This window comes from Schistocerca americana, chromosome 1, assembly GCF_021461395.2.
Source record: "Schistocerca americana isolate TAMUIC-IGC-003095 chromosome 1, iqSchAmer2.1, whole genome shotgun sequence".
NCBI classification, from domain to species: Eukaryota; Metazoa; Arthropoda; class Insecta; order Orthoptera; family Acrididae; genus Schistocerca; species Schistocerca americana.
This window is the reverse complement of record NC_060119.1, coordinates 50,379,913-50,403,744: the sequence shown is the minus strand read 5'-3', so window position 1 is coordinate 50,403,744 and position 23,832 is coordinate 50,379,913. Positions and strand designations below refer to the sequence as shown.

Genomic DNA, 23,832 nt, shown 5'->3' with positions numbered 1-23,832 from the left:
ACTATGACACTAGAAGTGGGATAACAAGATCATGCAGAGGACAAAATTAAATATAAGAATAGTCCATGTTTTAATAGGTATGTATGGTTCAACAAGCTGCCACATACTTTAAAAATTTGTGAAACAGTGGGGTTAGCTTTCCTAGTAAATACGTGTTTGCACTAAATGGATTCCAAGCTGAAGGCACGATTGTAATATGTAAAGATGAATGTATTGTGTATCACTACTGAATGTATTATTTAAATTAACTGATCACCCAACTAACTAATGACGTTTGGAAAAGCGACCAGCTTAATGACAGTAACAGAACTTACTCTACCCAACACCACATCGAAAGTAGTTCACAGGGGTGACTTCTGAAGCATCCCATATAAAAACTGGCTTCAGACAAAGTGACAGGCTAACACTACTACTCTTCAACTGTGCACTGGAATATGTAATGAGCGAATGGTAAGAAGATAATCAAAAGAAAATAAGAATTGTGTGTGCGACAAACGAAGTTTCAACTTCTTGGGATTTGCTGATGCTCTTGCTCACCTAGCCAACAATACTCAAGAAATAATGCAAGTTAAATCGCTACAAGAAACAGCACAGCAAATTGGCCTTAAAATATCATTTGGAAAACAAGATTACGTTGTCTTATCTGACTTGCAAATTAAATTACAATATAACAGGGAATCGAAACTGAGTTACGTATTGGACACCTCCTCTCCCCCCTGAATTTGTGGCCGTGGCGACAAAAATCTGTAGAACAGCCCTGTGTCTAGGTTATGTTACAAGGTGGCAAAGCCAACTAATGTGACAGTAGAAAGTATGGTCGAGGTAACAAATTAACTAGTAGCGGAGAGTAATATCTACGTCTGTGCCATATTGAAAAACGGATGGGGGGCGGGGGGTGTCCAATACGCAGCTTTTACCCAAAACTGTTAATAAATTTGAATATTTAGGTGAAATCGTAACAAACAATCTAAATGAGAACCGAAAATGGCAAAATACAACAATTGAAGAAAGAAAAATACATTATTAAAGAACAAAAAAGCGTGTCTATAGATGCTAAATTAAAGAACTATGAAACAGTTACAAGACCAGAAATAACATATGCAGCTGAAAAATCTTCAAAACTACTACAGCAGAAATGGACCAAAGACAGAAAGAAGAATTAGGAGACCAACAATATCTCATTAAATGGGCATCGAAGAATGTACATAGGCATACATAATATCATTTGATAGTAACTCCAAAGTAAACAATACGCAAGAAAACAGAACTAATAAAGAACACCATCAGGAAGAATCGCGAATCGTTCTTTAGACATTATGAGAACACCAGAGAAAAGAATTAGTACAAGAGTAATAGAAAAGTTGTTGAATAGTAAGAGCAACATTAAATGCGTCACAGAAATTTAGGAACACATAAGAACTCCAAATTATAGAGGATAATTAAAAAACCAAAATACTGGAAGACAGGCAAACCAGACCCCAAACGAAGATGAGGGGAAGAACTACAGGAAGAGTCGTCTCGTAAGAAGAAAGAAAACATCCGAGAGAACGAAGAAATATCGACCAGACAGAGTAAAGCACCCTTTACGTAACAATAAATTTTAACACTACTTGCACAACCACTGTGTTATTAATCGCCATATTGAATTATTACTGAACAATTGTATTGCAAAACACCACCAACAAATTCTATAAACCTTCGTAAATTTAAGGGATGTGCTTACATGAAGTCCATAAATTAATAATAATAATTAAATAGTCCATGGAGCCGGTCGAAAATGGAAATAATTGGTGAAGTCTCAAATTTTTGAGCAGTGGTAAAAGGGAGCGCCATGAGCAACATACTAAGAATTCTGACATGAGGGAAAGCCTCCTGCCCACTCGGTCCCCACCTGTTTAAAAAAGTGGGAAGTGTCGATACGTGCAAATGGTTTAGAAATAAAAACAATAAAATCCAGATTCCGCTCCCATCGCCGGTAGAAAAAAAGTGGTAGGCGTCGCGCAATGTGGATATGGAGTTTAGCGTTCACTCCATTCCATACTTCCGCCTGTCGCTTCACCTTCCAGCGAATACGTGCAGAAACAGCTTGTGGCAGCGGCCAGCCGCAGCTCACCGCTGACGTCACTCGCCTTCCGAGGAGTGTGTTTAGCAACTGCCACCTCCTTATTTCAGCTTGGAGTATTTGTCTTCCAGTTGCGTGTTGGAGTTTGCGTACTTGAAACTTACGAATGTAAACTCTTCATGATTAAAGGAGACCACTCCGCGGAAAGCGAAAGTGTTGACTTGTTGCTAGGCACACATTAAAGGCCGAAAAGTTGCTAACTTTCGGATTTTATTTACTCTGTTTTACTTTTATTGCTCTAGCTCGTCAAAGGATAAAATCCTGAAGCTAGCAAGTTTTGCCCCTTTCGTGTGTGCCTGCTTTTCTGTGAGGGAGTCACCTTTAATCTAAATTATTAATTTCAAGTATCTGTATTTTACAAGAACCTCCCTGTAACACAAACTCCATGTTGTTCGAGCTTTTAAAATAGTCTCATGCGCAGAAAGGTCCAACGCTTGCAACATATTACTCACTTTGGGTACCACAGAAGGCAGCGGCGGGAGCGCTAAACTTGTATTGTGTGAACGAGGCGAGTGCTTTTGTACAAAATACGTCAGAAAAGCATTTTCTTCTTAACAAAAAAGAATCTTTCTAGCACGAATGATTTTAAACATTCACGAACATAACAACTGACACGTGACTACTTGCGACCATTTAAGTGTTGTGCGACATTTGCATTGAATAAGCCAAGTTCAGGAGTTGCGAGTAGGAGTACCGCAGGCTCTAATTCAGAGCAACAAAAATCGAAGGGGTGACTGTTACTGCATTGTTCCTCGAATATCCTCAGATAGCTCACTGAGCATTCGTTTGCAAATTGTTACTAGTGGCGAGTTACTACGTCTTTGTTACCTTTTTATGAAGAAATTAATTAGCTGTCCCAACGAAATACATACTCCAGCGGAGGGCAATGAGAGAATTTTGCATCGTACGACTAAAGTAGGGTTCTGTGTGCTACAAATCCCTCCCCAGGGGTGTGTCCATCTCAGCTGGTATTTATTAACAACTACTTTTGACACTTTATGGTCGCAGTGTTAAACAAAACGACCGATAAAACTACATCACGTGTTATTGCTACACGTAAACGGACTCTGCTTATTTCACAAACAAAACTATCCAGAAATTATTTGGCTAGTAACTCATGTATTTAGTCTTCTCGTGTTAGGCCCTCAAATGGTTTCAATCTCCTTCCGTAACGAAAAACGGTCACGAAAATCCATTTCACTGCGAAAATACTCTTCCCACCTGATTTTTAGGCATGTTTAACTCAGATCCAGTGGAATCAGTAAAATATCTGAGCACTGTCAGACCGTTTTAGATAAACGTAGATGTATTGTGACTCTTTATTTCCCTCTGACGTTCACTGTTTTTTTTTTCCAAGAAACTAAAGGAACACTTAAAATATGCACTGTACTAAAATAAGTGGAATACAGAATACCAAAATAACCTTAGGACGAAAGTCTATTTCAATAAAATTTAAGGTGTCTGCAACTAGAATGTGCCTATATTAACACGAATTATTCACTCCAGACTTCAAAACGGTCTGTGTGTACTTGCCGACGTGGGTCACTCAAGCAGTATGAAAATGTGGCATGTCATAAACAAATAAGACTATTATTGATTTTCGATTTGGCTCCCTGTAGCTGTATCACGAAACAGCTAAAAATCCAGTTTTCAGTGAGCCTGAAACCACACACCAAAGCAGCCTTCGTTTTAAAGGCGACCACATTACCACAGAGCTAGCAAAGCGTCATACATTTTTCTATCCCTTATTTCCCTAGAGGTGGCTAGGACAGTTAAATCACAATGTAAACGACGATATAGTTGCGACTATCGTCTGTAACAACTTTCCTGAGCTCGAAACCATATATTAATCGCCTTATTTCACACCTTGTGTAAATACCACTCAGCGTTTTCCATGGAAATTATACAAATATCATGTGAATTTAGCAGGATAATTCTGCTACATCGTGGAAGTAACTCGTCGGTCACAGAGTTGCCAAACATATCTTGCGTTGGTCCCAATATTCAGTTATACTACTAGTATGAAGAATACCAGGCAATGGATTCCTGTAACATGCTGGGAAGTGAGCACAGCTGGTGTCTCGAGGACGCAGCTGCTGAGGGCTGGAATACACACTCGATACGTGATCGAGCCATATTTGCATATCAGTAACCAGGTCTGGAGACTAGAGCGTAGTTTTAATATCTTAATATTCCCAGTGATTCGTTGTCACCTCGTTCAGATTGGGTGTTCTGCCAAAGGTCCGTTTCTTCCCAACTCGCCGTAACTACGTCCTCATTAGGTGTTCCCTGACATGGCGTCAAAGTATCGTGTGGGGAAGATGCAGACCAATGGCAAGACAGCTGATCTCAACAAGATGGAACATGGTTACTAATAATGCTCAGATGCATCGACTGTCAATTAAACATCTCAAATGAAGAAATGTCACAATTATTTGTGTTTGTCTGTCTTAAGCCTACTGAGAACGTCATTCACCAGACGTGATTCACGTATCTGGAGCATCCCCAGTGATTATACTGCTTCCAGTGGTTATACTGTAAACATTATGAGCAGGCAGTACATCTTTATTAAAGTTGTAGACCCAGAAAATAAGTACTTAAGACGCCACTGTGACTCTTCCCAAGAGATAACCACACTAATAAAGATACAATAATACAGAAATGAATCTAAAACATGCCCATCCACAGGGAGACTTCGTAAACTAGGATCAACAAAGTTGTAAATCAAGAAATGCTACTGTGCAGGAAACCGTACGCAATAGCAGAAAATGTGGGCTCAAGAATCTTTTGAAAATATAACCAGCGAATGCGTGCACTCCATGTTCGATTCTAGCTTTTGCAAACAAGAAGTTATCAGAAGGCGGAAGAAGCATACCTAAAACGCTGACGGAAATAACTATAAGAAGTCGTCCTTAAGCAAACCTGCCGTTCAGTCTATGAACAGTGGAAGAACGACTTGTATCATCTACTCGCCACGAGTACATGAATTTCCAATAAAGTGAAAAGCGCGTATTTTAGGACAACTGAGACAGGGAGTACCCGAAACAACACCAAGCTGGGCGTGATGCTGAGATTCTAAGCAGCTTTCTCATTTAGCCCGACGCTTTCATGTGAGCGACGCCCCTAGGCTACCGCAGTATCCATGTTAGAACTGTCGAGCTGTACTGCGACGGCACAAATGGCCAGATGGTTGTAAAACTTGCCGAGACTATCCGTACACTGCTTATTTGTAACGCCAAACTGCGACTACGTCCGATTTTAGCACAGACCTTCTGCCTGTGAAGAAATTGCTAAACAGTGGGTGAATAGTATCGACAAACCTGCGCCCCACATACGACACGGACTCATTACGTCCCAATTAATCGCAGCAAAATGTATCTTTGTATCTTTCTGCCACAGACATAATTCTTCCACAGCAGAGTATCACCCCGTCGTGGAGGCGAGAAACAGGTGCTGCCACCTAACCCGCAATCGTTCACGCCCACACCCTCCGCTACCTACCACATTCAATGTGGATGTTTCACAACTTATGACAATGAACGCAGATTTATACCTATTGGCCGATTTCGTGATGGCAGTACAAACCTTCAGGGATGATGGAGGAGAGTAATTTTTTTTTTAATTTAAGGAAAGGGAGCCTGGTCTGGAAACAACCAGGTCATCAGTTACAGGCGAAAACCGTTTCGATACCTCTACCAGTGGACCTTTGCTGCTGCAAGCTCTTTGCTTTCCAAATTTATGAGAGGTGGTAGTAGTAAACATGGGTTGCGAAGTCAGCCGTATGAGCAATTGCTCATCTCTGCTATTGTGGAACGAAGTCTTCCAGTGACCGTGGGATCGAAGCTTTTCAGATGTGCATTTGGCTGTCCATGTTCACTAGACTTTTTCTCGTTTTAGTCCATACTACACATTCACAAAATATAGAAACTTAAGAGCTGACAGGTCTAGTCAGAGGTATGAAAGATTTTCGCTTATAACTCTCTACTCTTTTTCCTGACTAGGGTCATTTACTTCAAACTCATACGATTACTGTTCTCCACCATCCCTGAAAATTTGCACGATCATCGTGGAATTATGCTGTAACTACATATATCTACATCTCACTGTCGTAAGTTAAGACATCCACAGTGTGTGTGACGGATAGAGGAAGGGAGTGGGTGTACAAAACTGTCTAACATACTGTAGAACGTACTTCTCACCTCCACAATGGGGCGACAGTCTGCTGCAAAAGAAAGTCATTGGCACAAAGATACAACCACAGAGTATTTTGCTGCGATTCACTGGCATATAACGGGTCTGTTGCGGGTGGGCCGCACACGGCTGATGCCATTCACCCACTGTTCAGCAGTTCTTCCACAGGCAGAAATTACGTCTGTGCTATAAGCCGACGTAGTGGCATTAAGTATCAGCAGGGCACTGACAGCTGCGTGTCCCAAGAAATAGGGTAGATTCTTTTGCGAACTAAAAACAGCTACCATCTATTTTACGCTTGTACATGGCACCTGGAGTTCTTTCTGTGTCTTCTCCGAGTATCACAAAAAACTGTCAAGTCGCAATAGCCATCTCTGACAACTACTTTGGCGCGTTCAGTTCGGTAAGACGCGAGCAGATTGTCCCTCTCGGAGACAGTCGAGTGTAGAGCAAGGTTTCCTTTATACCACTGTTTTATGTGGATCGACACTTTTCCAGTAATACCGGAACTTTTCAAAAAGTTGAGTTGAACATCAGGATTTGTTTTGACTAAGTTACTTCGATCATGTATTTTAACACCAGTTCATAAACTTGATGGCAGCAAGAAGACAATAAGCAGATTTGTATTACGTTTTTGTTCGAGAAGCACGCAGGCGCCAGTGATACGACCTGTATTCGGAGCCGCAGCGTCGCAACAAACTGCGCCTTAGCTTCGAGATTCCAGTCTACAATCGCGTTCCCAACACCCTCCATCTGTTGGCATACTGAGGAACTTTCTTATGTTTGCCAGCAATAGCTTGTTTCTCATTTCCATGAGCAATAACTATCGGAAGATGTTCCTTTGATTTCTGATCATGTAAAGCAGGCAGCAGTTCGCCATTCCAGTGATTGCGCAACACCCCACACCCTGTCTTTTAAATTAGCTTTCATAGCTTCCACACTCTCCTCCCGTACGAATTCTTTGAATCGAGCTCTTAGTTGCACCAAGTTCTTCAGTATTGCATCCAAGTGTGTCAATGGCAGTTTCTAGAATAAACTTTGAATCTCTCATACTTAACTGACACAGATACAGGGCTGTTATTAATTTTGGAGTAATGAGATTTTTTCGCAGAATTGTTTCACTGGTTTCAAATTGTATATTCTCAATCACAGACGGGAAATAATCTTGCAAATGCATGTACTTTTCATTACCATCAGAAGATCAGACTGCCTCAATCTCTGTCGCTGTAAGACATTTCTGTCTATATTTCTTTTCATCAATTGAGATGCGTCGCCGTATGCAATGTCAAACAAATCACCTAACTTGTTGACAAACTCATCGGCGCTGTTCAAATACGTTAAAGTTTCTTGTGCATTTTTTAACTCTTTCCAGTATTTGAGTAGGCTGCTAGTTTCTTCACACTTATGCAAAGATCTGGCAGGTACACGCACCTTTACGCTAAGGACAAGGCATTCGTGAATAGTGAGATTTGCACGTTCGTTGACAGTTAAATTCATCTCACGGATATTATAAAATCAAACTGCCACAACCATTCCATCGGAGGGCGGTTCTGAACATTTCATTGCAATATTCACTTTTCGTAACACTACGCCACTCAACATGTTCACCGACTAACAGCAATATGTTTACTAACAATTTACGAAAACACAGACGCGGAAGTGCGCTTCCGCCTTAGCAAATACTGACAACCTGACATGTTCCACTTACAACTCGGCACGGGTTGCCGGCGTCCAACGTTTCTGAAATTTTATTTACATCTGTTTTGACATTGTACAAATAAGAGGGTATGCGTTAGAAACAAAGGACATCAGTTTCTCTGGAACACCCCAATGGACAGTTTCGGCAAATTCTACAACCGTCTGCCCACCTACACCGTCGCATTACAACTCGAAAATTCTCATATGAATATTGCAGTACGCTACACTCGTCCCTCGGATGACGGGCTAAATTATAACACACTGCGCAGATGCTATATAGAACCTAGCACCACGCTCAGATTTGTAACCAGTTATTTCGAGTTCTCTGTCTTAAGCGTACTGCAACTTTAAAAGCTCTTCAAAACAAGCGCTTTTGGCTTTTACTGACAATGTATAAAAAGTAGTAATGCTGTAATCATATGATCATTTTCTTTCTTTCGGTATTTATAGACGAAATGACTGTTTTGCTTCTGAATGACTATTCTAGACGTGCCAATGTTCTGTGTTCCTTGTTTAATTTCTGCTGACAACTACTCTTTTCGTATTAGCTAATTCAATTTTCTCCACTTGTTTTCGAGATCGCTGTTTTGAACATGGCACATGGTTTTTGTGAACAGTAGACCACTACTTCTGCAACTTTATGTTAGTCATAGCTTAAAGTGTGTGTTCAAGTTAACGTTCTGCCATCAATTCTGTTATCTATTCATCTGCATTCCTCTGTTTTGAGGATAGAGTCAATGCAAGCGTTCTCTCAAAAATATTTTGAAAGTTAATAATGTTCAAGACATGTTGTGTACGCAATGCCTGCAGTATAACCACTGATACGCTCCAAAAAATGTGAATCTTTTGTGGTGAATGATCTTTCAGTAATCAGTGTCCTTACGGCAATTGGAAATTCGTGGTACGGTCTTACGGGACCAAATTGCTCAGGTCATCGGTTCCTAAGCCTAAACACTACTTAATCTAACTTTAACTTACGCTATGGGCAAAAGAAACACGCACGCACACACACACACACACACACACACACACACACACACACACACACACACACACACACACACACACACACCGGAGGAAGGACTCGAACCACCGACCGGGGGGGGGGGGAGGACCTTGTGACAAAAATACCAACAATTGCTATATTTATTTACTTCATTTAATTTGCAGTTGGTGCACCTACAGTAAGTATTATAAATAAATACACTACTTACGGAAATGACAAAATTCAGGGACATATACTTTTGGTATTCCGACCCTAGGAAGCGACGTCTTTGAGAGGCAAGTTGTTACTTCCGAGCCCCCTCAATGCACATATTAACTAGTTTTCTTCCTGCTGCTAGTATAACATAGAAGAAGCATACAAGTTTGGCAACTGTGAGCGACTAGTTACTTTCTGGTCGGCACAGACCTATACCGCTAAATTCACTATTTCACGTGTCATTTCCATTGAATAATCTTTGCGATTTTCACATAAGGCTATCAATTTATGGTTTTCAATCCCGGAAGATAATTCCACGTGGAAACTGTAAGTAATCTCTTCCTTCACAATGCGATGTACCTCTCCTAGCCACAACATTATCTGAAACCATCTGACAATGCTCAGGTACTTCAATTCCACGCCTGTAGAAACCTTCTGGTTCTAAGTTAAGGATGTTGTCAAACCAGGCCTGAAGCGCATTTTAGTCTGGAAACGAATTTTCTTAACGGTTGTTTGATAAAGAGTGGGAAAGGTAAACATTTGACGTTACAAAACCAGAAAAATAAGTATGTGTGGTATGATTTTCCAAACCACCTCCTGGATAGTTTTGTTTTTCAAATCAGCAGTATGCCTTATGTCCTAGTGCACAGCACCCCTCCCACCCTCCATAGATGCAAATTATGTTCACACTGAGTGCTGTATAGGAATGTTGAATGTATTTATTGATCGCGTTCGGGTAAAATATTGCTTTCAGTTTTAGCATGGAGTAATCCTATGCCAGGCTTCTAATCCTGTGGAAAATCATTCATGCGAGAACGATCGTTCTTGAAATAACAATATCCTTTTCTGGAATCTTTCGCTCAAAGACACTCGCCCACACGCAATACAAAGATTCAGAGCTGTCTATGCTGCATTCATCCCTCTATTAAACCCAAAGCGAATAATGTGTCACAAATGTTAGAACGTTTTCCACTTGAAAATATTTTACAACTATTTAACAACGTTCTCAACCCATTTTTAGCACCCAAATGTTATAATTATTTCTACACAATCAATGAAACTTTTAGCCTTGATTGCTATTTCTAAAAGTTTAAACTGACGGAGCTCTATAATGGCTGAAAATTGAAAAAATAAACCTTTCTTTTCTGGAAAGAGATCAGTGTTCCTATTCTTTAGTTTCGCACTTGGCTGCACTCTATGCCTGCTAGTAGTTTCTGCACAACAATCAATTGCGATTAAGTTGCCTGGGTGTGTTATGAACGTATGGATGCCCTTCTAACAATCCGTATATTTCAGATTTCCTGAAGTAACTGCAATAGCGGTTCATCTTACCATCCTAATAATAGAACGAAGTGTTACATTAGCATTCCTACGTCGATGTGCCATACACACGCCTTACACAGAAAAATTAGAAAATGAGAGATGCCCGAGGTCGATATGCAAAAAAAAGGAGAAGGAAAATGAGTGTTCTATGGCTACAAGTCTGACAAAGAGAATGAAGTTCTGATAATGAAATTGAGGGATAGCAAACCAGTATGTGTAGCCACAAACAACAGTACTACTACTGCTTTGAGCTCTGATGGAAGCTACTCACAGGCAAAGAGAAAGGAAACGTCTATTGCAGTGCCACATCTGTTTGAAGAATACAACGCCTATATGTGTGGCATTGATGTACTGGACAAGCAGATATCACTTTATAGGACGATAAAATAAAAAAATAAAACCGGTGGTGGCCACTATTCACTCAGATGACATATCTGTATGGTAAACACAACGGTGGACGTTCCAAATCTCTAAGCCAAATGAAAAGCTCTCACTGAAGGGGAATAGTGGTGTTGCGCGTTTCAAAGAACATACGATCAACACCGAAATGCAGAAGACCACAAGGACGAAAATTGACGAGAGGACAGGTGAGCACTTTAGCTGCTAAGTAAAATATAGGAAACGTCTTCATACTGCATAAAGATGACAACTGTGTCATAGCTACTCTGTTGGTGTACATGCCAAGTGTTTTGTTTCATTACACACTGAATAGACACACTAATATTACAGTGTGTGTATTTTGTTCACTATGTTTCTTGTTTTCTGCTTAGGTGGTAATATCGCGCCTTTTTATGGCTAATTTTGCCAACGTCCCAGAAATGGGACGGCCTAGAGTTTTTGTTCTATTCTCATCTATTAAAAATTTTCAGAAAAGTTTTTCATTTATCACGAACGTATCACTTTAAAGTGAAATAAATTGAAGAATAAAGTTTTGGCATAATGGATTAAGTTGCAAACATGCAAAATCCAACACACAACTTCAAGATAAACACTAGAACTTCAAGTAAGGAAGTGACAGGTGGTAAATGCACTCACAGCCCCGCGCAGCGTTAACCTGGCGGACGGCGCCTGGAACGCGGCAGGTAGTCTATACACGGCGAGGAAGTCTCGGGCGTGATCTGTTCCGACGTTTACGCAGCCACCACCTGTTCGGGGCGAATGGTTTCTGGAAGTTTCTGCTGTCACGAGAGTCCAGACTGTGGTATTACTGGTTGGCTATGTAGTGAAAAGGATTATCTTTGTGACTCCATCAGATGTAACATCAGCAGACACGAATATGATTTAAAAGTAAAACATCAAGGAGTTTATCTCGCGACTATGTATTTACATCGCGCGACGTTTACCACTAGACGAAGAACACATGATATACCCCTGAAATGGCTGGTGAAGTATGATAGAAATTACTCCATACACTTGCGCATCCTGCAGTATTGCCAGATTGTGCAGACGGCCGCATTTAGAATTCTGAGGTACGGAGGGTTATACTTGGCAGCTTGAGTGAACGACTCTACTGACTCTACGGCAGCCGCCCGGCTGCCGGGTTTTATGTCTGTACTGTTACCCACTCAAAATCCATTCCACCTTGGACGAGAATGTAACACGTGGCACTGTATAAGAATTTTAATAAAAACAACTTAAATGGGAATAAAATTTAACAATGTGTCATTTCTACAACATTTCCAATTTCTCTTAATTGTTATGGCCATAGACAGGGTCTTCTCTACCTTACTTTCATCACTTCTTGTCACTCTCCCCTAAATGTAAATTTGTTTCCATTCCAGTCAAATTATCGTGAGACCAGCGACATTATGGGGATTTCAAAGCGGGCAAGATAAAAAAAGAGAGCACCAGAAACTACAGCACACGTACATACATAAAATTTTCCAATACACGCGCTCCTAGCAGGAGCAGAATATCTGAAAAGATTTCCATTCTTTTTTTTGGAAATGGAAGTACGCCTATATACATTAGTCACTTTTTCCGGTACCCATACACCGACGATACAAGAATAGACGAAGGGATCACGCGAGGGTGGGCTGCGAGCTGCCACGTCGCCCTAAATCCTCTCGCCACGCCGCGCTGCGTTGAAGCTTTAGGAAAACGGCGCACACATGTTTAACTCGTATGCAGGTATCAATGTAATCGAGATTTTCCTTTTAGTTTATTATTATTCCACTTTATGCTGAACTATTTTCTTCCACGGTCGGTGAATTGCTGTTGTCAAGTATCAGAAGGACATAAACTTCTCTCACAATCTCAGATGGCATGGCTTTTTTCCCTGTGGGAAGAGGCTCATACATCGAGCTCACATGAAATCGTCGATGAGGGAGCCACTGAAGGGGACGAGTACGTTGGCAACGGTGTGCTGAACCCGGTAGCTCAAGGGTGCCCTTAACCTAGCGACGCGGTCGGTGGGTGAGCTGCAGTACAGTAGTCCCCCCCCCCCCCATGCCGGAGGAGCCGGTCCGGGGTTAGAGACGGGCCCCCAACCCATGTTTTCGCTTGTCTAAACATGGCTGACGAAGAGACAAGCGACTCGTGTGCGTCTGCGAGGGCCTCAATGCCTCCTGCTCCCGCACCATCAGGGGACATGGAGCAGATCCAGGAGTGTTAGCGACAGGCATATATGGATCACACGGTTACTGGAGTCCAATGTTAAAAATGGCAAGATTAGCCAAATTGCTATATTGGCACTGAAAAATGAACTCGCCACCTGGGCTATTGCTCACACCTGAAGAACCAGTGCAAATGAATGCAGTTAGTAGCACGAATGCCATTGCTATCCTAGAGCAGCCCTCGGTCTAACGCTTGGAAGTTGACCCCATAAGAATTTATCCCAATTTGGCACATTCTTTGCAGTTGTCTGGAGGATCTGGCTGTCCTGAAAACAGCATTGAGGGACATAGTGTGGTAGGACGTAAGTACGGACGTAAAGTCACCTTCTCGACCACGGAGGCTGTTGACAGAATACAGTTAAGAACCATGAATCTCCCCACCAACTTTGGTGCCCTGCGTGACCTCGTCAAAAAGGAATTTGGAAGAAGGAATTAAACATTTGATCTTGATGATATCTACAATCAGGCTGTCTTAGCAAACGGGAGGATAACATATGACTGGAGGAAGACCGTCCCTGATTCATACGTTCATACATATTTTCCATGACTGCTACGACTCAGTTGGGGCAGCTGAACGCACGTAAGAGTAGACTGGTCATGCAGGAGCTCCAGAGGGTGGTGGAGGAGATGAGTCTTGACGTACTCTGTCTACAAGCTTCATACTCTCCTGCGGGAAATATAGCTTTCACTGCGGTAGACTGTCAAATAATAAGCTTCCGCAATGATCCCGAGGCCACCATCATATTAAACATAGCCTTAAAAGTCACAGTGCATGCATATCTCTCACATGACCATTGTACTGTCTTTGAGCTCCAGACGCCCATGGGAGTCATACACCTAGTGAACATGTACTTTCAGTATTGTGACGATATAGAAGAGTAACTCGACCAACTTGTGCAAATAACCACGGCGCTGCAAGGTCGAAGGATAGTGGTGGTGGCAGACGTAAATGCGAAATCCGCCTGTGGCACAGTGGCACTCTGGATGTAAGAGGGAAAAAAATGAAGGAAACGATCATGTCTCCGCAGTATATCATAGCCAACAGAGCTGGAGATATCAAGAGTGTTTCGTGAAAACGTCACCTTCTTTCCATCAAAATATCCAATGTAAGTTCACGGAGCATACTATACTGGCGGGGGAGGTGAAGCTACTAACATACACATAACGTAAGTGTCAGCTAACGTTGCCGGCCACTTGCAAAACTGGATGGTCAGAGACCAGGTGACTACTAGTGATCGCAACTTAATTACCTTCACGCTTTCTGACATTATGCCACTGGGACATAGGTTGGGATGTTCAGCTCAACTACAACAGTCTGGGAGCGCCTAGCAAGAGAGTTTGACGTCCTGACAAGGCCAGATGGTGACGAAGTCAATAAGCATCCAGAAGAGCTAGTGGGACGCTTACTAGAGCAGTTAAGGCAGCCGTACCAACCAGGAGGAGGGCTGTGACTGCCTCTCCATGGTCCGCTGAACTAGGGCAGACGCATCAGTCTGCCAGGAGGCCGAGGAGGTACTACCAGTGAGTGTCGTCTGAAAAGAGAAACAGAGATGGCTGCAAACTTACAGGGACACCAAGGAAGAATTCCAAAGCGAACTAAAAAACGTCAGACTCCTAAACTGGGAAAAGTATGTCCAAACACAATTGGCTATTGACCCTTGGGGCACACCCTAAAAAATAACAGGGGAAAAGATACGGTCACCAATGGTACTTTCAACTATTAAGGATGGGAACCGGATGACAGGGTCTTGGCAGGAAATTGCCGATCCCTGCTCCAGGACGACAAGGAAAAGGAGGATACTGAAGAACAAGGCTTAATTAGGTAGGTAAGAATATCCGAACAACAACATAGTGTATCTATTCTCCGAGAACGAGGTGGCGACGCACATTAAATCACTTAAAAGAGGTAAAGCCCCAGGACCAGACGGCATTGTAGCGGAGGTGGTGCAATACATCGCTCCTCAACTGGTAACACCTCTAACAAGAATATACAATAAGGGGTTGAGGCTCAGAATGTTTCCCTCAATCTAGAAAGAAGCCTACGTAGTAATTATCAAGAAAAGCAGGATAAAGATCCTAAGGAAGTCAAGTCCTACTGATCGAGCTGTGTGTTGGATCTGCTTGGGAAATTGTTGGAGTGGTTACTAGCTGACAGGCAGATGGCACACCGGGTGCTCTGTGGGATGAGCAATAGGCAATTCGGCTTCTGGCCAGGGCGATATGCCTCTGACGCAATCGCCATGGCGGCTGAGGCCTGCAGGTCATCCACACAGAAGTACTTACAAGGGAACCTCCCCATCGCACCCCCCTCAGATTTAGTTATAAGTTGACACAGTGGATAGGTCTTGAAAAACTGAACACAGATCAATTGAGAAAACAGGAAGAAGTTGTATAGAACTGTGAAAAAATAACCAAAAATACAAACTGAGTAGTTCATGGGAAGATAGGCTACATCAAGGACGCCGGAAACGCATGAGCGCCGTGGTCGCGTGGTAACGTGAGCAGCTGCGGAACGAAAGGTCCTTGGTTCAAATCTTCCATCGAGTGAAAAGTTTAATTTTTTATTTTCAGTTTATGTGACAAACTCTCATGTTTTCATCACTTTTTTGGGAGTGATTATCACATTCACAAGAAAACCTAAATCGGGCAAGGTAGAAGAATCTTTTTACCCATTCGCCAAGTGTACAAGTTAGGTGGGTCGACAACATATTCCTGTCATGTGACGCACATGCCGTCACCAGTGTCGTATAGAATATATCAGATGTGTTTTCCTGCGGAGGAATCGGTTGACCTATGACCTTGCGATCAAATGTTTTCGGTTCCCATTGGAGAGGCACATCCTTTCGTCTACTAATCGCACGGTTTTGCGATGCGGCCGCAAAACACAGGCACTAAATTTATTACAGTGAACAGAGACGTCAATGAACGAACGGACAGATAAACACTATGCAAAAATAAAGAAAGTAAAATATTCACTTGATGGGAAGACTTGAACCAAGCACCTCTTCTTCTGCAGCTCCTCACGCTACCACGAGACCACGGCACTCGTGTGCAAATTGTCTCCATGATATTGCCTATGTCGCCCATGGGCTACTCAGTTTGTATATTTTGCTTATTTTTTCACAGTTCCACACAACTTCTTCCTGTTTTCTCAATTGATCTGTGTTCAGTTTATCAAGGCCTATCCACTGTGCCAACTTATAACTAAATCTGAGGGGGGTGCGATGGGGAGGTTCCCTTGTTAGTTGGCATCACGATAGATATCAGTGGCACCTTCGACAACCTGTGGTGGCCTTCGCTCTTCTGCCGCTTGTGGGAGGAAGAGTGCCAAGGGTCTCTTTATGGGTGTCTTAGGAGCAATTTTGTGGAAAGGGAGGTCTGGCTATCATCCCCTAGTGGGAGAGTGGGTAAGTGGATAACGAAGGAGTATCCACAGGTCTCTGTCCTGGGGTCACTCTTTCGGGACATCAATATGGAGCCTCTCCTAGACAACTTTGAGAGCAGCGCTGATGTGCTAGAGGTGATAGCCTACACTGACGACCACCTCCTGTTGGTTGGCAGCTGAAGCCGAGAGGAACTAGAACCCAACATCGGGAGAACTATGACCATATTGTCGCAATGGTGCTACAGGATCAAAGTTAAAATGGCGCCAAACTAGTCAATTTACTTGCTTGCTTTTAAAATGCCAATTGACCAGGAACCCAACCGTCAGGATTGAGGGCACACCAGTTATGCACCATCGAGAGGCACGATACCTGGGTGTTATTCTGGATGAGAGATGGAGCTTCGCCCAACACACTGAAGTGGCAACTCATAGGTCGCTAGAGGTCTTTAACAACCTTATAATGATTGGGCACAGGCGATTTCATCTTTCCCCACAACTCATCAAACACTATCCTTGCTTTCATCGAGGGCTACAGGTCTGGAGTCTGGGCTCACAGGGGTCGTTCCTGCTTTGGCCGTGAGGAGGGTGCAGCGCAACATGCTACTGCGATCGATTGGAGCCTACCGCACATCCCCAGGGGGAGCATTGCTGATTTTCATGAGGCTGTACCCCCTAGACGTTACAATCAGAGAGCAGGCTGCGTGCTATTGGGCAAAAAGGGGACAAGTTGAAAAGATGGAGGGCATTTTGGGGGTGCGAGTGGGGGACAAACCGTCGATCCGTCGATTAGAAGAAGGGGGAAGAATTATGGCAGTACTTCTGAGATAGGGACGAGACAGGCAGAAGAACCTACCAGTTACTTCCAAACATCAGGGAATGTCTTCAAATTAAACGTTTTCAACCTAGTAAGGGACTACTGCACTTCCTCATTGGGCGTTGTCCGTATCCGGCATATCTCTGCCGGTTTGGGAAAAGGGCAATTCCTTTGTGTGACTGTGGTGCCGGGATAGGTACACCGGACCACGTCGTCCACAAGTGCCCCTTGTTTGATGATGTTGCCACGGAATTAAGGAACCAACTACCCAAGACAGACATTTCACTTTATCAGGAATCCGGTCACCTTTAACATCATTGACAGACTTGCCAGCGAGGTATCCACCAACGTCCTGCATGTATACCGAAGGGAGAGAGAGAGAGTGGCGAGCAATGAATCAACATCCCACAGCCATCCCACATCGACGGCGCGCGGACTGGCCGACCGCCGTGACGATTGGAATCCGCCACGTCCTGGATTATGGGGATGGTGTGAACTTACCAAAATTAGACACTGCACACTGTTTATGACCCTAGTAGTTAGGATTCATTGGTAGAATATAGTTTTTCTGGATAATTTAGAAAGACCTGCAGCGATTTCCAGTTAAGGCCAGCCCAGTGTCAGGGGTACGCCCACTGGGATTAGCTCAGTGGGCACGGCCAAGAAAGAGGTTTGTATTTTGCTGGCACACTTTTAACGCTGCAGGACGTAGCTTGGTAGAGTAGTAGGTTGAATAGTAGGCTTTCCCATACAGTAGCTAGCTCTCCATCCTGTAGTTAATATTTAGTAGATAAAAGAATAGTAAATGCTGATTGGTAATCAGTACATTGTATGTACTTAGGACCCACTAATGTTTTAGTTGGTGGGTTATTATGTATAATAATTGTTTTTGTGAATAAAGATTTTTAAAAAAGGCTCACACAGCCTTAGACCCCAAATCTGTGGTACGGAGAAACCCCCTATATTGTCATTTTAAACCATAACTGTATTAAGTTTTCTTTGCTATTCTGGAAGGTTATAACATAACCTTTCAGTTTTCAGTTTCTGTCTCCTCTCAGTTCACTTATCATTACATTTTTTTCCTTGTTGATAGCTCTAATTCTGAAGAAAATGCGTGCCCTTGTGAAACATTCCAGGAAAGATCAGAGAAAAGGTAACGCCTTATATGATAGGCAACGTAATTTCGCATACTATGGAATATCTTAAAGTGACCAGTTAGTATGCTGTCCCTCCATAAACAGTTGTTGATACAGAAAGAGTCCTGAATCACTTTTTGAACATATTTTAATTTCCGTAACTCAATGCTATATCCTGTATTCTTTTGTCTGAAGATCCTTTGTTTCTATTTTCATAATTTCTATTTACTTGCGCAGGCACGCATTGACAGTCACATAGCAGTGGGTTTTCGTCGTTAACGTTTTGTCTAGTAGCAATTTCTTCCATAGTCGTTAATTTACTTCTATTTTCCTGGAAAATATTTTCTAATTCCTTGCGATAGCTCCATTTTCGTGCCCGAATATTTCTCTCATTATTAGGCTCATTACTACGGCCTGAATCAGCAGTGGATGGATTTAGAATTGGAACAGCATCACTCTACCTGCATTTAGAACGAGTAGTCAACAGTTCTTTTCAAATCTCTTCCGTAATCGCAACCCACAAGAGCATTTTCAACTGGAAGCGAATCTGCAAGTCTCAAACACTTGTCTATTTTCTTTTTGTCTCACCGCTTCTAGGGCTCGTAGCAAATCATTATTTTTCACTTAAGAACTTTCTCTAAAAATCCCTCAACATGCCGATAATTACGCCGTAACTCTGTATTCAATCACCAGTCAGTAATAAAAATTCACATTGACGCAAGCAACCTTGTTTTCGCTCGGAAACGCAATTACAACATAGTGGCAGTCCCGGGCTGCTAGGCGCTGTCCGGGCTCGCTACTGTGGACACCCCTCGTGATCCCTGCCGTGCCTTCTAGTATCCACGCACACACCCTACTGACAGCGAAATCTTGAAAGGTCATTTTTATTCGCCATTTCACCTACATATTACCCAAGACATTTTGGCAACTTCGGAACCCTTGAAAAGAACACGAAGCTGTGGGAATATCAGCACCTACTTTGTTGCCACATCTACCCACCATTTCCTTTCAATTCATAAATGAAACCTGAGTCTGACCCACACATTTGGTTAAAAATAATCTCATTTACTCCTACTAATAAGATTATAGCAACAATGTAACAGTCGAGCCCCTGAATGGAATTTAGTATTAACTTACACATTTCTAGAAAACTTGTGAACAGACATAAATGAAAAATTCTGCACTAAATGTTGATGCTTCTGCAGCTCGTTCCGAATTTTCTGCCTGAATGTTCAGCAGAGTTAAATTGTCAACTTCAAAGCCATTCGTGAACCATACTGACAGACCTATTTAGTGTCCCTTTTTAATGTCTTTCAGAAGTCTTTATTCTCATTTTTTAATCAAAATTAAATGCGCTGCCGAATCACTTGTAAAAACAGTACTGCAGTGTCAAATATCTACAGCCGACTTGATCCGTCTACATGTCACCATACCAAGTCATGGTTCATACATAGGGAAGGGAGGGCTCTAGAGGCGCTGTGCATCCAGCTTCCCAAGCCAGACAACCCCGACAGAAAATCAAGCAAGAGGCGGCAGCCCCATCACGTGCGCAGGTTGTGTGTCTTTGGCAATGTGGAATGTTAGACGACTAACCAACACAGAAAACGAGTTAAACTAAGTACGCAAGGAGAGGGAAGTATACACTGTAACAGAAACTAGGAAAAACCAAGAGAAACAAAAGATGTGACGGACTACACGATAGCTTACAGTGGGTTCCCACAAAGAAAACGAGCTAGTGCTGGAGTGTCAATTTCAGTCAATGATAAATGGAGAGGGCAGGTTCGTCAATTCAACCTTATGAATAATGACCCATTTCAAATTCCAAGAGATTATCTAAAAGCTGTCTACAGCCCAGAGGAGGAAAGGATGATCCTCAGAAAGTGAATAAAAATCAACACGACAGACCGTGTTGTCATCGCTGGTGATTGTAATGCAGAGCTGGAAATCTACCTACACCAGTAATATCAGGCTTATTTGGAGGAAAGATCCTTGATAATAATGGAAATGAACTACGCACAGTTGTCTCCAACAATTTTAAAATTACTACCACATTTTGCAGACAAAGACAGTAACAAGTTTACGTGGAGTGCACGAAGATTAATGTCTGTGATTGAGTACACACTGATTAATGATAAAATGAATAATCTGATGTAAGATATATTTGTTTGTAGAGGACGAGACATAGGTAGTGACCACTTCCCTCTACGCAGTAAGATAAGGCTACTGCCAAAATGAAAGGAGACAAACTCCTAAAGAAACCACACCACGAGTTGTTCAAAATATATCTTCTGTCGGAATACAGTATTAGGAAACTTCATCAGTACTGACTCCAAGGAAAGCTTGTTTTATTACCAGTCAATAAAGACATCAATATAGAATTGAATATCAAAACCGGCATAATTGAAGCCCTACAAGCACTTGGTAGAAGGAAGAAAACAGATGGGGAAAATACTCAATTTGGAACACAGAAATTAAAGAAGTGATTAAAGAACAATACGTAGCTTGTCGAAGTTTCTACAGATGAAAACGTCAGAAAGTTTGCAGACGTACGGAATAAAGCGGAATGCTGCCCAACAATTACTGTGCAAATCTCACCAACAGCCTACTACATTCATAAGCGTCTTAGAACACGATGTACATGGCAGACAGCAATGTGCATACGAGGTCATGAAAGCGCTCAACAAGAAAGAAAAAGACGCTGCCTTACTAAACATTATAAGCAATGGATAAATTACACTGAATGCTGAAAATGACACTCGAGAAAGTATGAACAATGAATCAGTAGCGCAATTACTACGGACGAACTACAATACGATTTGAAAGGCATGAAATACAGGAAAAAAAAGAATAGATGGAATACATGCAGAGCTAATTAAATATGGAGGGTTACCACTAAATAAGACTTTACAATTAACAAATGAATGTTGGTCGAAATGTAAGATCCCCAGACCATTGGTACATAGCAGAAGTGATCTCTCTCCAGGAAAGGGAAAAACAGTGATTGTAGGAGCTATCGCGGCGTAAGTCTTCCAAACACTGGCTACATACTATATAGATAGAACAATAATGACATGCAGAATATTACAGAAACTATTATTTCTGAGGAACATAATGGTTTTAGGTCGTTTATGCACAGTCATTGTGGTTGTAATTAAAAACATGATAGGAAAAAGACAGAGTTTAATGTACAAACCCATATGGCCTTACCGATCTTCACAAGGCTTTTGGACGCGTGAGCCGTGAGAGCCTATGGAAGATTATGTCCAAATATTGATATACGTACTACCTAACTGAGGTAGTGAAAAGTCTTTACAATAGCACATGCAATGCAGTAAACACAGGTAGGAATCGATTAGATGAAATAATTATTAACCAACGGGTTAGATAAGGATGTGGACTGTCACCTATCCTTTTTAATGCTACAATGACATTACCTCAAATGCAAATGTAAAGTAAACAAAGGAATTAACATAACGAATGAGCAATATCTGAATGTATTTCAGACTGACCTCCAAAGATCAGTGTACCAGCTAACAAAGATCAATATATCAGCAGAACGGAAGTACATCTTTAGAATTTCTAGTAACAAAACAAAAATAATGGCATTCTGAGGAAAATCTCCAGTCAGGTCAAAAATTGTTTTGGATAATTGAGTTTTAGAACAAGTGTCTCAACTCTTATTTAGGATCCGCTGGAAGTTTTGATTTGGACCCTGATATTGAAAATTAAATACAGAAATTTCAAGCTCTCTGTGGCACCGCTAGCAGAACACTGGCTTATAAAGCACAAAAACAAACAGTCGTGATATTCTATAAAGTAACGGCTGTTCCGGTGTTATCTTACACAATCGAAAGTTTGTTTACCACAAGAAAATAAAATTCAAACAGAAGAAATGGGGTTCCTGAGAAAGACAAAGAGCTGCACAAGAAGATATGATTGAAAACGAAGAATTAGAAGAGAAATATTTCCATCATGAATGAAAAAGTTAAAAGAAATATCGTGAAGATTGGGAGCAAACACCTCATGATAATTCCAGGTCACAGAATTCCTCATACGATTGAGGACTACAAGCAGAAATGGGAGATATTGGAAGGCCTGGATAAAGATGGGTATGAGTTTGTTTCAAAGGTCGTAACAGGCAACAGCCTCATCCTTTAAAGGACGATGATAGTGTGTGTAGGTGGCTTGTGGGATTTGTTTGCTTAAAACAGCTCGAATACGTCCATAAAAATCACTCGTAGGTGCAGCTCCGTCATGTGATTGTGCAACAGAAATTTAAATTACGGTTGGTAGTTTTTTCTTAATGTAGACTACCAAGTTTTTACAGGTTCGAAGACTAGGGACGTTTCGTATACGTTACCACCCAAATAGCACCGAATGACTATATTTTCTCAGTTTTCGAAAACCCTTTAGACTCTTCAAACATTAGAACAAAATACTGGGCTTCTTTCACTTCATGTGAGGCATTCCACCATATTGCTAAGGTTATAAGGATATTATTTGGTTTACCGTGAGGTGTTCATTTTTCCCGTTTAGGTTCACGTTTTTCCTAAGACAGATCCTTCCTTCAAAGTTCCAATGAAGGGAAAAAATTTCTGATTTGCACTATCTTTCTACTCACTATGAACTCTTCGTACAAGTCCCTTGAGAGCTGTGTATCGAAGTAAATCGGCAGTCTCTTCCATCCCCCCTCCGTTTTCTTGAACGTCTAGAACGTATCTTTGATCCACTAGAGCAGCAACCGTTACATTCACTCCAACCTATTACTTGCAATTTATAGAACACGAGAGCGTATAATCCCTGAACTACAATTGCAAACCTTGTGCTTAAAGTAACAGGATGTAAACATGTACCAGTATAGTTTTAATGTTCATTGCACAGCACTGTTTACGGGATTACCAATAGGTTGCGATCCCACATGTCTGCTTTGACTCATGATATGAAAATACCGGCCATCTGGGTTTCAAGCATAAAGAATATGTCCCTCATAGTGCCACTCATTGCATCCGCGAACAAACTTAACATGCGTAATAATCACTACTAAAAACTCAAATTAACGGGCCAACCACGAGAAGTAGAAATTCTTGCCAAACACTAACAAGAAAACAACCTTAAATTAATGGAAAGAATCGTTCGTTATTGGTCGAAACAGCTGCTGGAAACTTATCACAGACAACTTCTCCCACTGCAGGAAGCAATGACCTACTCGTAAATTTCCTTATCACAGACAACGAAATTTATATGAATTACCTGTCCTCTTCCAGACAATTCTGAAAACGTATTATGCAACGTTTGGTGGGTTTCTAAACTTATCTTCTCACACCCTTCACCCAGAGATTTTCGAGTT

General features: G+C 41.8%; 1 protein-coding gene across 1 annotated transcript in view; it reads right to left on the bottom strand.

The window, feature by feature from the left end:
* Nucleotides 1-23,832, bottom strand: part of LOC124596411 (spore wall protein 2-like) — a 194,959-nt gene that overhangs the window by 90,148 nt on the left and 80,979 nt on the right. The window lies entirely within an intron of this gene.